This window comes from Hylobates moloch, unplaced genomic scaffold (assembly GCF_009828535.3).
Source record: "Hylobates moloch isolate HMO894 unplaced genomic scaffold, HMol_V3 SCAFFOLD_8, whole genome shotgun sequence".
In the NCBI taxonomy this organism is placed as follows: Eukaryota; Metazoa; Chordata; class Mammalia; order Primates; family Hylobatidae; genus Hylobates; species Hylobates moloch.
In genome coordinates, this window is record NW_026652283.1 from 61,534,156 (window position 1) to 61,546,453 (window position 12,298).

At 38.8% G+C, this 12,298-nt stretch overlaps 1 protein-coding gene across 7 annotated transcripts in view; it reads right to left on the bottom strand.

Annotated features, from left to right (window-relative positions):
* DNM3 (dynamin 3) overlaps nucleotides 1-12,298 on the bottom strand; it is a 604,830-nt gene that overhangs the window by 142,841 nt on the left and 449,691 nt on the right. The gene's annotated exons all lie outside the window — the stretch shown is intronic.

Consider the following 12,298-nt stretch of genomic DNA (forward strand, 5'->3'; position numbering starts at 1 on the left):
TCCCATATTCCAATCTCCAGATGTGGAATGCCACTTTTATCTAGTCCTTTCACCCATTTACAATATTTCAGGATAACTTAATTATTGATGCTTGGCTTGAACCATTCATTTCATCTCTCACTCTGTGTGTGCATGTGTGCATGCATGTGTGTGTTTCTAAAATCTGGATACTATTAATTTTCATGAATTTGAGTTTCAGTGATGCTCCTTATAAGATTTTCATAAATGTTTTTCTTTTTGTCTTTGTATTACTAGCCTGGAATTTCTTTGGATGACTTCTTAAACATCTAACACAATAAAACAATGTATGTAAAAGCAGAATGTAAAGTACGAAGTGCCATGTAATTATTCAGTACCATTTTTATATCCTCACAAAACATGTAGTTATCATTAAATAAATCCGTTGAAGCTTAAAACTGAGAGAAAAAATCCAGTAAGAAGTAAGCTGTAGGATATTCATAATCAAGACTAAAATGTATTCACTCACATGCTCATTCATTCCTTCATTCCTGAATAACTACCATATGCTAGGCAGTGTTCTAGGCCCTCAGGATAGAGCAGTGAATAAATTTTTAAAAAAAGATTAAGTTTTTGCCTTCACTGAACTTATACTAAAATGGAGAAGACAAAGCAAACAAAAATGAATAAAAATATCAAAAAGTAATAAGTGTCATGAACAAAATAGAGCAGGATAAAAGAACAGAGTGATGAAGGTGCCTCTTTAGATAGGGTGGTCAGAAAATGAGGTGGTGGCATTTGAAAACAGACATGAACTGAGGGGGTGGGGCATGACTCATGGGAGTTTCTGGGAAAGAACATTCCTGGTGAATGCAAAGGCCCTCAGACAGGAACAAGCTCAACATATTCAAGAAGCAGTAAGGAGGCCAGTATCACTGGAGCAGGGTGAACAATGGGGAGACTCAGAAATGAGTTCAGAGAAGGAGCCAGAAGCCAGACAATGGAGGGGCTCATAGGCCATGATAAATTTGAATTTTTTCGTCAGCTTGATGGAAAAATACAAGGACTTTAAGCAGAGGGGTCTGATAGGATCTGATCTATTTTTTTAAAAATACCACTCTGGTTGCTGCATGAAGAACACACTAACTGCAGGATGACAACAGCAAGGAGGAGGCTACTGCCAAAGTCAAAGAGATGCCTAGGCCGATGAGGCCAAGGGGTAAGAAAGAAGAGGCTGAATTCTAAATATATATATCCAAGGCAGAGTCATCATACATTTCTGAGAAACTGGGTGTGGAAAGTGAAGGCAAGAGAGAAATCAAAGGTGATGTTTAAGTTTCCAGCATGAGCAACTGGGAGATTGGAGGAGCATGTCTGGGTGGAAAGATCAAGAGTTTGATTTTAAGCTGGGGTTGGTAGGAAGGAGCCTGGATATAGATTTGAAGCCCAGAAGAGTAATCAGAGTTGGATGTGTACCTTTAGGGTCATCAGCATATAGATGGAACAAGCGCACTTAACATTTTCACGATAAAATTCGTGACTAAGGTGTTCAGGATCTTGCTGGAAATCAAGATTGATGATATTGACAACAGCAATGTAAAAGAACCAAGCACATGCATTTGCTAATTAATTTGTGCCAATTTGGGAATTATTCAAGTGCAAACACCCATACACTAGTATTCTGTGCAAACGTAGAGACATAAGAGACCCTTTTTGGGATACAATAGTCCACTATCCAAATATACTTAATTAAATATTTTTCTAAAGTTTGTGTATTTCAAATGAATATGCTTTACTCTAAGAATCTGTGTATTAAAAGGAACTGAAAAATGCTTCCATTTATTTTTCAATCCAACATAAATTAATTATTCTCAAGCTTTCTCACAAAATAATTGCTCCCTCCAAAGGTGGCAAAGCATCAATCCTTTCCTCAACACACACAATCATTTCCTACAATGAAGGGAGAAAAATGACATACAGTCTGGCGAGATTATGCTTATGAAACCAGTTTGCTAGTGAAAATAAGCAAAGTGAATTTCAGCAACAGAAAACTGGCCTAACTCCCCTGGGTTAAGCATGGGGAGACTGATCTCGTGTCTCAAGAAAAGTCGCAGTGATAATAGAAACTACCAGAGAAAGAACATTTTAACCTCCAAATTAAGTCAATCACTGTGGTCTGCTGGGGTTCTTCTCTAGTCAGCATGTGCTGGGGTTTGTTATGGAAACGCCACAGAACTTTAGAGGCAGTGAAGTAAATGGTACAATGAGACACTGGCTGAGTTTGTATACTTATGCAACAAGTCACATGCTGATATTCCTGATTTTTAACTCAAGGCAGGACACAGCAGGGATGTTTATGAGCTAAAGGGCTAGTGAATCACACACTTGCCTTCTCCCCAGTGGCATGGCAAAAAATGTGTAGTGAGTGCTTCCCTGAAGGTGACTACATTTGTTACAATTCAAACTTGTCCAACCCGTGGCCCGCGGGCCGCATGAGGCCCAGGATGGCTTTGAATGTGGTACAACATGAATTCATAAACTTGCTTAAAACATTGTGATGTTTTCTCGCAATTTGTTTTAGCTCATCAGCTATTGTTAGTTTTAGTGTATTTTATGTGTGGCCCAAGACAATTATTCTTCTTCCAATGTGGCCAGGGAAACCAAAAGATTGGGCACCCCTGCATTACATATTGTGAAACACTAATGGCCCTTTGAAGGGGCTATAAATGATGAGTTGTGATAGCATTAGTAAAGTAAGAAAATACTTGAAATATTGACTTTGGGCAGAAAAAAAATAGCTACTTATACACTTAAGGAAAATAGACTGGAGCATTCTTCATAAGTGCTTTGTCATTTTGATTCTCTTGTATCTTGAACAGAATACAAAAAAAGTAGAATTATGAGTCAAACTAAGTGTTCACTTCAACTGTATTTATACAACAGAAAACATCAGGAAAGGCAAAGAGGTTTTCCTTGCAATGAATCTCTGAGCTCAGAGATGCTTTCCTTTAGGAACAGGCTAATTTTTTATGCAGTCATAATTTTATATAAATTGTTTGGGAAGTATCTGTACCATCTCTCAGGGCTAATGTAATCTATTAGGAATATAATTGACAGAACTTCAGTGCAGCCTATATTTTTTTATTCAAGGCTTCTTATTCTAGTAGTTTTCAATTTGGGGGAAAATCACAGTCACATAATTCAATGACATTAACACTTCAAAACACGTCTCATCTTTTCATAATGAAGAATCCTAATCCTTTTGCTATTTTTATAAAAGATAATTCTCTTACCTCATCAATTATTTTAATTATTATTTACAGAATCTTTTCTGGTTATATTACACCTTTTCTTTGCAACTGACAAGTTTTTAATATATAATGTGTTAGGTTATAAAACACCATAATTTTGTACATCAGTAGTGTGTTTTCTATTCTTGATGATGTCTGCTTGACCACATCAACACATTGCATAGATACCTTCAGAACTAGTCTACAGAGACTCCTACACTCACTGCCTTTGATCAGACTCCAAGAATCTATGACTACAGTTTGGACTATTTTCCTTTAAATTTACATGACACCTCAGGTTTTTCCACATTTCAATTAGCCTGCCATTTTCCTGCTCACTACTAAAACCCTGTGAAATCCTCTAAAGATTGTCTTTTCACTACCCAAGTGAGCCTGATCTGCAAAATATGAGTTTTTGCAAAGTATTTCTGATTACTTATACAAATGTTAAGACTGGTTAGAGTCCTAGAAATCTAGAAAATTAGGATCATGAGAAATCTCATTTGTTAATGCTATATCATTAACAGAAATATCCATCTCTTTCCAATACACTACTAGAGTCATGAATGCAGAGAACAAGGACCATTTTTGTACCCATTAGCTCCTACCTCAGAGCCTAATACATAACAGATGCTTAATAAAGCACTTATAGGTTGAATAATTTCTACCCTTAATCTTTCTCAGAGACAGTTTTCTAGCCACATATTTTTTTAAAGAAAACACAATGAACTTTTTTTGAATTCCACCATGATTCATATTTTTGTCAATGGCTATTTTAAAGCTTAAATATGTACTTATTCATTGATTATTGTCACAAATACCTAACTTTCCAAACAACTCATAGAGTTGTAAGGCATGCTTTCCTCTCAAAGGAACTATCTTGCCTTTTGTCTAACTTATAATTCTCATAATCTTTATTGTAATTGACATCAGCTTACCTAATATGGAAGTGAGGTTCCCCATTTAGGATTCTGGGGATACTCTAACTCATAAGAAGAATCTCAGAAGCAGGTTGAAGGTATCAATAATAAACAGTGGTATCACACTCAAGACTGCTTTATAATTAACAAGAACGCTCACTTAACAAGGCCAGCTGGAACATAGTCCTACACAGACACACACACACACACACACACACACACACACACACACACACACACACACACATTAAGATTTTTTTTCTGTGATTATTACAAGCTAATTTATGTTACAGGATTTAAAAGAATTATAACACAATTTACACATAAATCTTCCTAAACATAATTTAAAATCTAATCCTTAATAATGCATTTCAAACTTCTTCCTGTTTAGAGAATATTAGAAAAATAAGTTATCGGAAAAAGTTATGAGGAAATGGTAGTGCAGAAAATAGTCAAGTGAGTATACACTATAGGGCTCACCTAAGCCAAATTCCCCCATCAGGCAGGACTCTCTTCTATGACATCATTCACAGATAGGATTTACAATTTTTTTCTTTTTGCCCAGACAGTCCCAGTTTATTGCCAAGTGCTGTCCCACACTAATTATTAATACTGTCCCCCTTTACTCTCAAGAGTGATGATAAATTAGGACACCCTACCAATAAGTTGTTATCTAGCTTCTGCTAAAGTGCTCTGGAAATGGGGGGAGGCTTGCTAACTCACAAGTTGCCCATTCTGTCTTTAAAAAGCTATACTAAAAATATATACTATATATGTAATACATAAAATCTTAAGAGTATTAAAAACTCTTCCTGATGATACGCTGATATCTTTTTCTGAGCCACTTTTACACATTACTAATTTAGTCCTCTGGAAAGACAACGCAGAATGCGAGTCCTTCAGCTCCATAAGGCTTTCCTTAATTTTTGACAAGTTAAACACAAAACACTTCAGTAAGAAAATACTCTTCAAGGAGATATTTCAAGGCAATAAAAATTATCTTTTAATAATAGATGATGTTACGGAACTATATTTCAGATGTTTTCATGGGATCCAGGTTCTCCAAAGGAGTAGCAGCACCTGACAGTTTGCTTTCTCAGACCTTCTGGCTTGAGTACACTATGTGTATTTCCATGGGCTGGAAACAAATATTTGTTTTCCAAGAGTGTTAGACCAGTTGAGCCATGTGAAAGAAAAAAACAATAATCAACTCTGGTGGGGAGAGGCAATAGAAGTTAGCAGGTAAGGTGGTTTTGAAAAGAGCAAGAAGGCTGAAATATCCACAACTGTATCTTTCTCAAGTTGTTTTTTCTTCATTTATGATTCAGGTGTTTGAAAGAAGGCACTATAAAGAAGCAGACATGCAGCATGCAAAAAAATCCAAATATTTTCCAGATTGTAGAAGAAAATTAGATTATGTTGAAAATAATTAATGATAAAATAACTTTAGTGACAAATATTGAGCCTGCATGTTCTTGTTCTGTATGTTCTATCATCTGTGTATTTACACAGATGATAGCCTCTGTGTTAGAGGTATAGTTAATGGAAATTTGATCTATCCAATAATTTAATAAGTATCTGGATCATGTGTTCTCATCTATGAGATATAAATGATATACACTTTGAATGGTTCTACCTAATGAGCCCACACTACTATAACTAATTCTACTTGTGCATCTAGCAACAGCTACACAGATGGCAAGTCAGAGTTGTCTAGGAATAATTAACCTTGACTAGACAGTGCATCTGGCAAATTCAACCTTATATTTGTGATGGCCAACAACAGAGCATTGCTTCAGGTCCCAGAACTGCTTGTTTACTAGTGTATAATGACAAAAATACAGAAACAAAGAGTAAGCAGTTGGAAGCACTTGTAGCAATTTGACACTGCTACGACATCCAAGCCATGATCAGTGGACTAGTCTGTCTTGTTCAAGTGTTTAGACCAGTTTGAGTGCTGCTGAACTCATGAGGTGAGTCTCATGCTGTGCAAGTTGCAAACTGCTCAGGCGTGCAATGGGACCTTGTATTGATCTGCAAGTAATTGAAAATTAAAAAAAAAAACAACCTTCACCAGAGAATGTTTAAAAAGCAGTGTTTCAGGGAAACTCTTGGTTTTAAATTTCTCATCATTTTGATCCAAGATGAAGGATATTAAGCAAATAACCCTTGGCATACATAGCATTTTGTAAAAAAAAAAAATCCAACAGCTCAATATTTCTTGGCTTTCATCACTTCTCAGATCTAGCACAGTGGAGGGGAAGGAAGGAAAGGTATGCATGATATCTTTACCCCAGACTACAAAAGTGGCTCTCTCATTTGAGACTGAAGCCCTGTGCCTTTCCCTTTTGGGCAGAATTAGAGAGCAAGGGATATGCTTATGTTGTTGGTGATAAGGCTGTCCTCTTTAGCCCCTTCTTCATTTCCACACATCCTTCTCAAACATCAACACATTTCCAGCATCTTCATCCCCTTTCAATCCTGAGCTAGTTAATGATTTCTCTCCCTGACACCATCTGCCCTGCATCATCACTCAGCAAAGAGCAATGGTAGTTAAAGGGAGTAAACAAATGCTCTGGAAATTCCATCACTGTTTCAGTTTTTATACTGGGGGTGAGTAGGAGGGGACTGAGTGACATGGCTTTCGATGCTAAGATAAATCTATCAATTTAGCTGACATGAGTTTGACTTTTCAGATGCATTCTGTCTTTACCATCCGCTTTATGACAGTGTGTAGGGGACATGAAAAATCAAATTTGGCGGGTGGAGCCAAGATGGCTGAATAGCAACAGCTCCGGTCTACAGCTCCCAGCGTGAGCGGCACAGAAGACGGGTGATTTCTGCATTTCTGTTTGAGGTACTGGGTTCATCTCACTAGGGAGTGCCAAACAGTGGGTGCAGGACAGTTGGTGCAGCGCACTGTGTGCGAGCCGAAGCAGGGTGAGGCATTGCCTCACTCGGGAAGTGCAAGAGGTCAGAGAGTTCCCTTTCCTAGTCAAAGAAAGGGGTAACAGATGGCACCTGGAAACCAGGGTCAGTCTCACCCTAATACTGCACTTTTCCAACAAGCTTGAAAAATGGCACACCAGGAGATTGTGTCCTGCACCTGGCTAGGAGGGTCCTATGCCCAAGGAATCTCCCTGATTGCTAGCACAGCAGTCTGAGATCAAACTGCAAGGTGGCAGTGAGGCTGTGGGAGGGGTGCCTGCCATTGCCCAGGCTTGCTTAGGTAAACAAAGCAGCCAGGAAGCTCGAACTGGGTGGAGCCCACCACAGCTCAAAGAGGCCTGCCTGCCTCTGTAGGCTTCACCTCTGGGGGCAGGGCACAGACACACAAAAATTCAGCAGGAACCTCGCAGACCTAAACGTCCTTGTCTGACTGACAGCTTTGAAGAGAGTAGTGGTTCTCCCAGCACGCAGCTGGATATCTGAGAATGGACAGACTGCCTCCTAAAGTGGGTCCCTGACCCCCGAGCAGCCTAACTGGGAGGCACCCCCCAGTAGGGACAGACTGACACCTCATTCGGCCAGGTACTCCTCTGAGACAAAACATTCAGAGGAACTATCAGACAGTTGAATTTGTGGTCTCACGAAAATCCACTGTTCTGCAGCCACCGCTGCTGACACTCAGCCAAACAGGGTCTGGAGTGGACCTCTAGCAAACTCCAACAGACCTGCAGCTGAGGGTCCTGTCTGGTAGAAGGAAAACTAACAAACAGAAAGGACATCCACACCAAAAACCCATCTGTACATCACCATCATCAATGACCAAAAGTAGATAAAACCACAAAGATGGGGAAAAAACAGAGCAGAAAAACTGGAAACTCTAAAAAGCAGAGCACCTCTCCTCCTCCAAAGGAACGCAGTTCCTCACCAGCAACGGAACAAAGCTGGATGGAGAATGACTTTGACGAGTTGAGAGAAGAAGGCTTCAGACGATCAAACTACTCCAAACTACGGGAGGAAATTCAAAACAATAGCAAAGAAGTTAAAAACTTTGAAAAAAAATTAGACAAATGGATAACTAGAATAACCAATGGAGAGAAGGGCTTAAAGGAGCTGATGGAGCTGAAAGCCAAGTTTCGAGAACTACGCAAAGATTGCAGAAGCCACGGGAGCCGATGCGATCAACTGGAAGAAAGGGTATCAGTGATGGAAGATGAAATGAATGAAATGAAGTGAGAAGGGAAGTTTAGAGAAAAAAGAATAAAAAGAAACGAACAAAGCCTCCAAGAAATTAGGGACTATGTGAAAAGCCCAAATCTACGTCTGATTGGTGTACCTGAAAATGACAGGGAGAATGGAACCAAGTTGGAAAACACTCTGCAAGATATTATCCAGGAGAACTTCCCCGATCTAGCAAGGCAGGCCAACATTCAGATTCAGGAACTACAGAGAATGCCACAAAGATACTCCTTGAGAAGAGCAACTCCAAGACACATAATTGTCAGATTCACCAAAGTTGAAATGAAGGAAAAAATGTTAAGGGTGGCCAGAGAGAAAGGTCGGGTTACCCACAAAGGGAAGCCCATCAGACTAACAGCTGATCTCTCGGCAGAAACTCTACAAGCCAGAAGAGAGTGGGGGCCGATATTCAACATTCTTAAAGAAAAGAATTTTCCACCCAGAATTTCATATCCAGCCAAACTAAGCTTCATAAGTGAAGGAGACATAAAATACTTTACAGACAAGCAAACGCTGAGTGATTTTGTCACCACCAGGCCTGCCCTAAAAGAGCTCCTGAAGGAAGCACTAAACATGGAAAGGAACAACCGGTACCAGCCACAGCAAAAACATGCCAAATTGTAAAGACCATCGAGGCTAGGAAGAAACTGCATCAACTAATGAGCAAAATAACCAATTAACATCATAATGACAGGATCAAATTCACACATAACAATATTAACTTTAAATGTAAATGGACTAAATGCTCCAATTAAAAGACACAGACTGGCAAACTGGATAAGGAGTCAAGACCCATCAGTGTGCTGTATTCAGGAAACCCATCTCATGTGCAGAGACACACATAGACTCAAAATAAAGGGATGGAGGAAGATCTATCAAGCAAATGGAAAACAAAAAAAGGCAGGGGTTGCAATCCTAGTCTCTGATAAAATAGACTTTAAACCAACAAAGATCAAAAGAGACAAAGAAGGCCATTACATAATGGTAAAGGGATCAATTCAACAAGAAGAGCTAACTATCCTAAATATATATGCACTTAATACAGGAGCACCCAGATTCATAAAGCAAGTCCTGAGTGACCTACAAAGGGACTTAAACACTCACACAATAATAATGGTAGATTTTAACACTCCACTGTCACCATTAGACAGATAAATGAGACAGAAAGTTAACAAGGATATCCAGGAATTGAACTCAGCTCTGCACCAAGTGGACCTAATAGACATCTACAGAACTCTCCACCCCAAATCAACAGAATATACAGTTTTTTCAGCACCACACCACACCTATTCCAAAATTGACCACATAGGTGGAAGTAAAGCTCTCCTCAGCAAATGTTAAAGAACAGAAATTATAACAAACTGTCTCTCAGACCACAGTGCAATCAAACTAGAACTCAGGATTAAGAAATTCACTTAAAACCACTCAACTACATGGAAACTGAACAACCTGCTCCTGAATGACTACTGGGTACATAATGAAATGAAGGCAGAAATAAAGATGTTCTTTGAAACCAATGAGAACAAAGACACAACATACCGGAATCTCTGGGACACATTCAAAGCAGTGTGTAGAGGGAAATTTATAGCACTAAATGCCCACAAGAGAAAGCAGGAAAGATCCAAAATTGACACCCTAACATCACAATTAAAAGAACTAGAAAAGCAAGAGCGAACACATTCAAAAGCTAGCAGAAGGCAAGAAATAACTAAAATCAGAGCAGAACTGAAGGAAATAGAGACACAAAAAAACCCTTCAAAAAATTAATGAATCCAGGAGCTGGTTTTTTGAAAAGATCAAGAAAATTGATGGACCACTAGCAAGACTAATAAAGAAGAAAAGAGAGAAGAATCAAATACACGCAATAAAAAATGATAAAGGCGATATCACCACCGATCCCACAGAAATACAATCTACCATCAGAGAATACTATAAACGCCTCTACGCAAATAAACTAGAAAATCTAGAAGAAATAGATAAATTCCTCGACACATACACCCTCTCAAGACTAAACCAGGAAGAAGTTGAATCTCTGAATAGACCAACAACAGGCTCTGAAATTGTGGCAATAATCAATAGCTTACCAACCAAAAAGAGTCCAGGACCTGATGGATTCACAGCCGAATTCTACCAGAGGTACAAGGAGGAACTGGTACCATTCCTTCTGAAACTATTCCAAACAATAGAAAAAGAGGGAATCCTCCCTAACACATTTTATGAGGCCAGCATCATCCTGATACCAAAGCCTGGCAGAGACACAACCAAAAAAGATAATTTCAGACCAATATCCTTGATGAACATTGATGCAAAAATCCTCAATAAAATACTGGCAAACCGAATCCAGCAGCACATCAAAAAGCTTATACACCATAATCAAGTGGGCTTCATCCCTGGGATGCAAGGCTGGTTCAACATACGCAAATCAATAAATGTAATCCAGCATATAAACAGAACCAAAGACAAAAACCACATGATTATCTCAAAAGATGCAGAAAAGGCCTTTGACAAAATTCAACAACCCTTCATGCTAAAAACTCTCAATAAATTAGGTATTAATGGGATGTATCTCAAAATAATAAGAGCTATCTATGACAAACCCACAGCCAATATCATACTGAATGGGCAAAAACTGGAAGCATTCGCTTTCAAAACTGGCACAAGACAGGGAAGCCCTCTCACACCGCTCCTATTCAACATAGTGCTGGAAGTTCTGGCCAGGGCAATCAGGCAGGAGAAGGAAATAGAGGGTATTCAATTAGGAAAAGAGGAAGTCAAATTGTCCCTGTTTGCAGATGACATGATTGTATATCTAGAAAACCCCATTGTCTCAGCCCAAAATCTCCTTAAGGTGATTAGCAACTTCAGCAACGTCTCAGGATACAAAATCAATGTACAAAAATCACAAGCATTCTTGTGCACCAATCACAGACAAACAGAGAGCCAAATCATGAGTGAACTCCCATTCACAATTGCTTCAAAGACAATAAAATACTTAGGAATCCAACTTAGAAGGGATGTGAAGGACCTCTTCAAGGAGAACTACAAACCACTGCTTAATGAAATAAAAGAGGATACAAACAAATGGAATAACATTCCATGCTCATGAGTTGGAAGAATCAATATTGTGAAAATGGCCATACTGCCCAAGGTAATTTATAGATTCAATGACATCCCCATCAAGCTACCAATGACTTTCTTCACAGAATTGGAAAAAACTACTTTAAAGTTCATATGGAACCAAAAAAGAGCCCGCATCGCCAAGTCAATCCTAAGCCAAAAGAACAAAGCTGGAGGTATCATGCTACCTGACTTCAAACAATACTACAAGGCTACAGTAACCAAAACAGCATGGTACTGGTACCACAACAGAGACATAGATCAATGGAACAGAACAGAGCCCTCAGAAATAATGCCACATATCTACAACTATCTGATCTTTGACAAACCTGACAAAAACAAGAAATGGGGAAAGGATTCCCTATTTAATAAATGGTGCTGGGAAAACTGGCTAGCCATATGTAGAAAGCTGAAACTGGATCCCTTCCTTACACCTTATACAAAAATTAATTCAAGATGGATTAAAGGCTTACATGTTAGACCTAAAACCATAAAAACCCTAGAAGAAAACCTAGGCAATACCATTCAGGACATAGGCGTGGGCAAGGACTTCATGTCTAAAACACCAAAAGCAATGGCAACAAAAGCCAAAATTGACAAATGGGATCTAATGAAACTAAAGAGCTTCTGCGCAGCAAAAGAAACTACCATCAGAGTGAACAGGCAACCTACAGAATGGGAGAAAATTTTTGCAACCTATTCATCTGACAAAGGGCTAATATCCAGAGTCTACAATGAACTCAAACAAATTTACAAGAAAAAAACAAACAACCCCATTAAAAAGTGGGCAAAGGACATGAACAGACACTTCTCAAAAGAAGACATTTA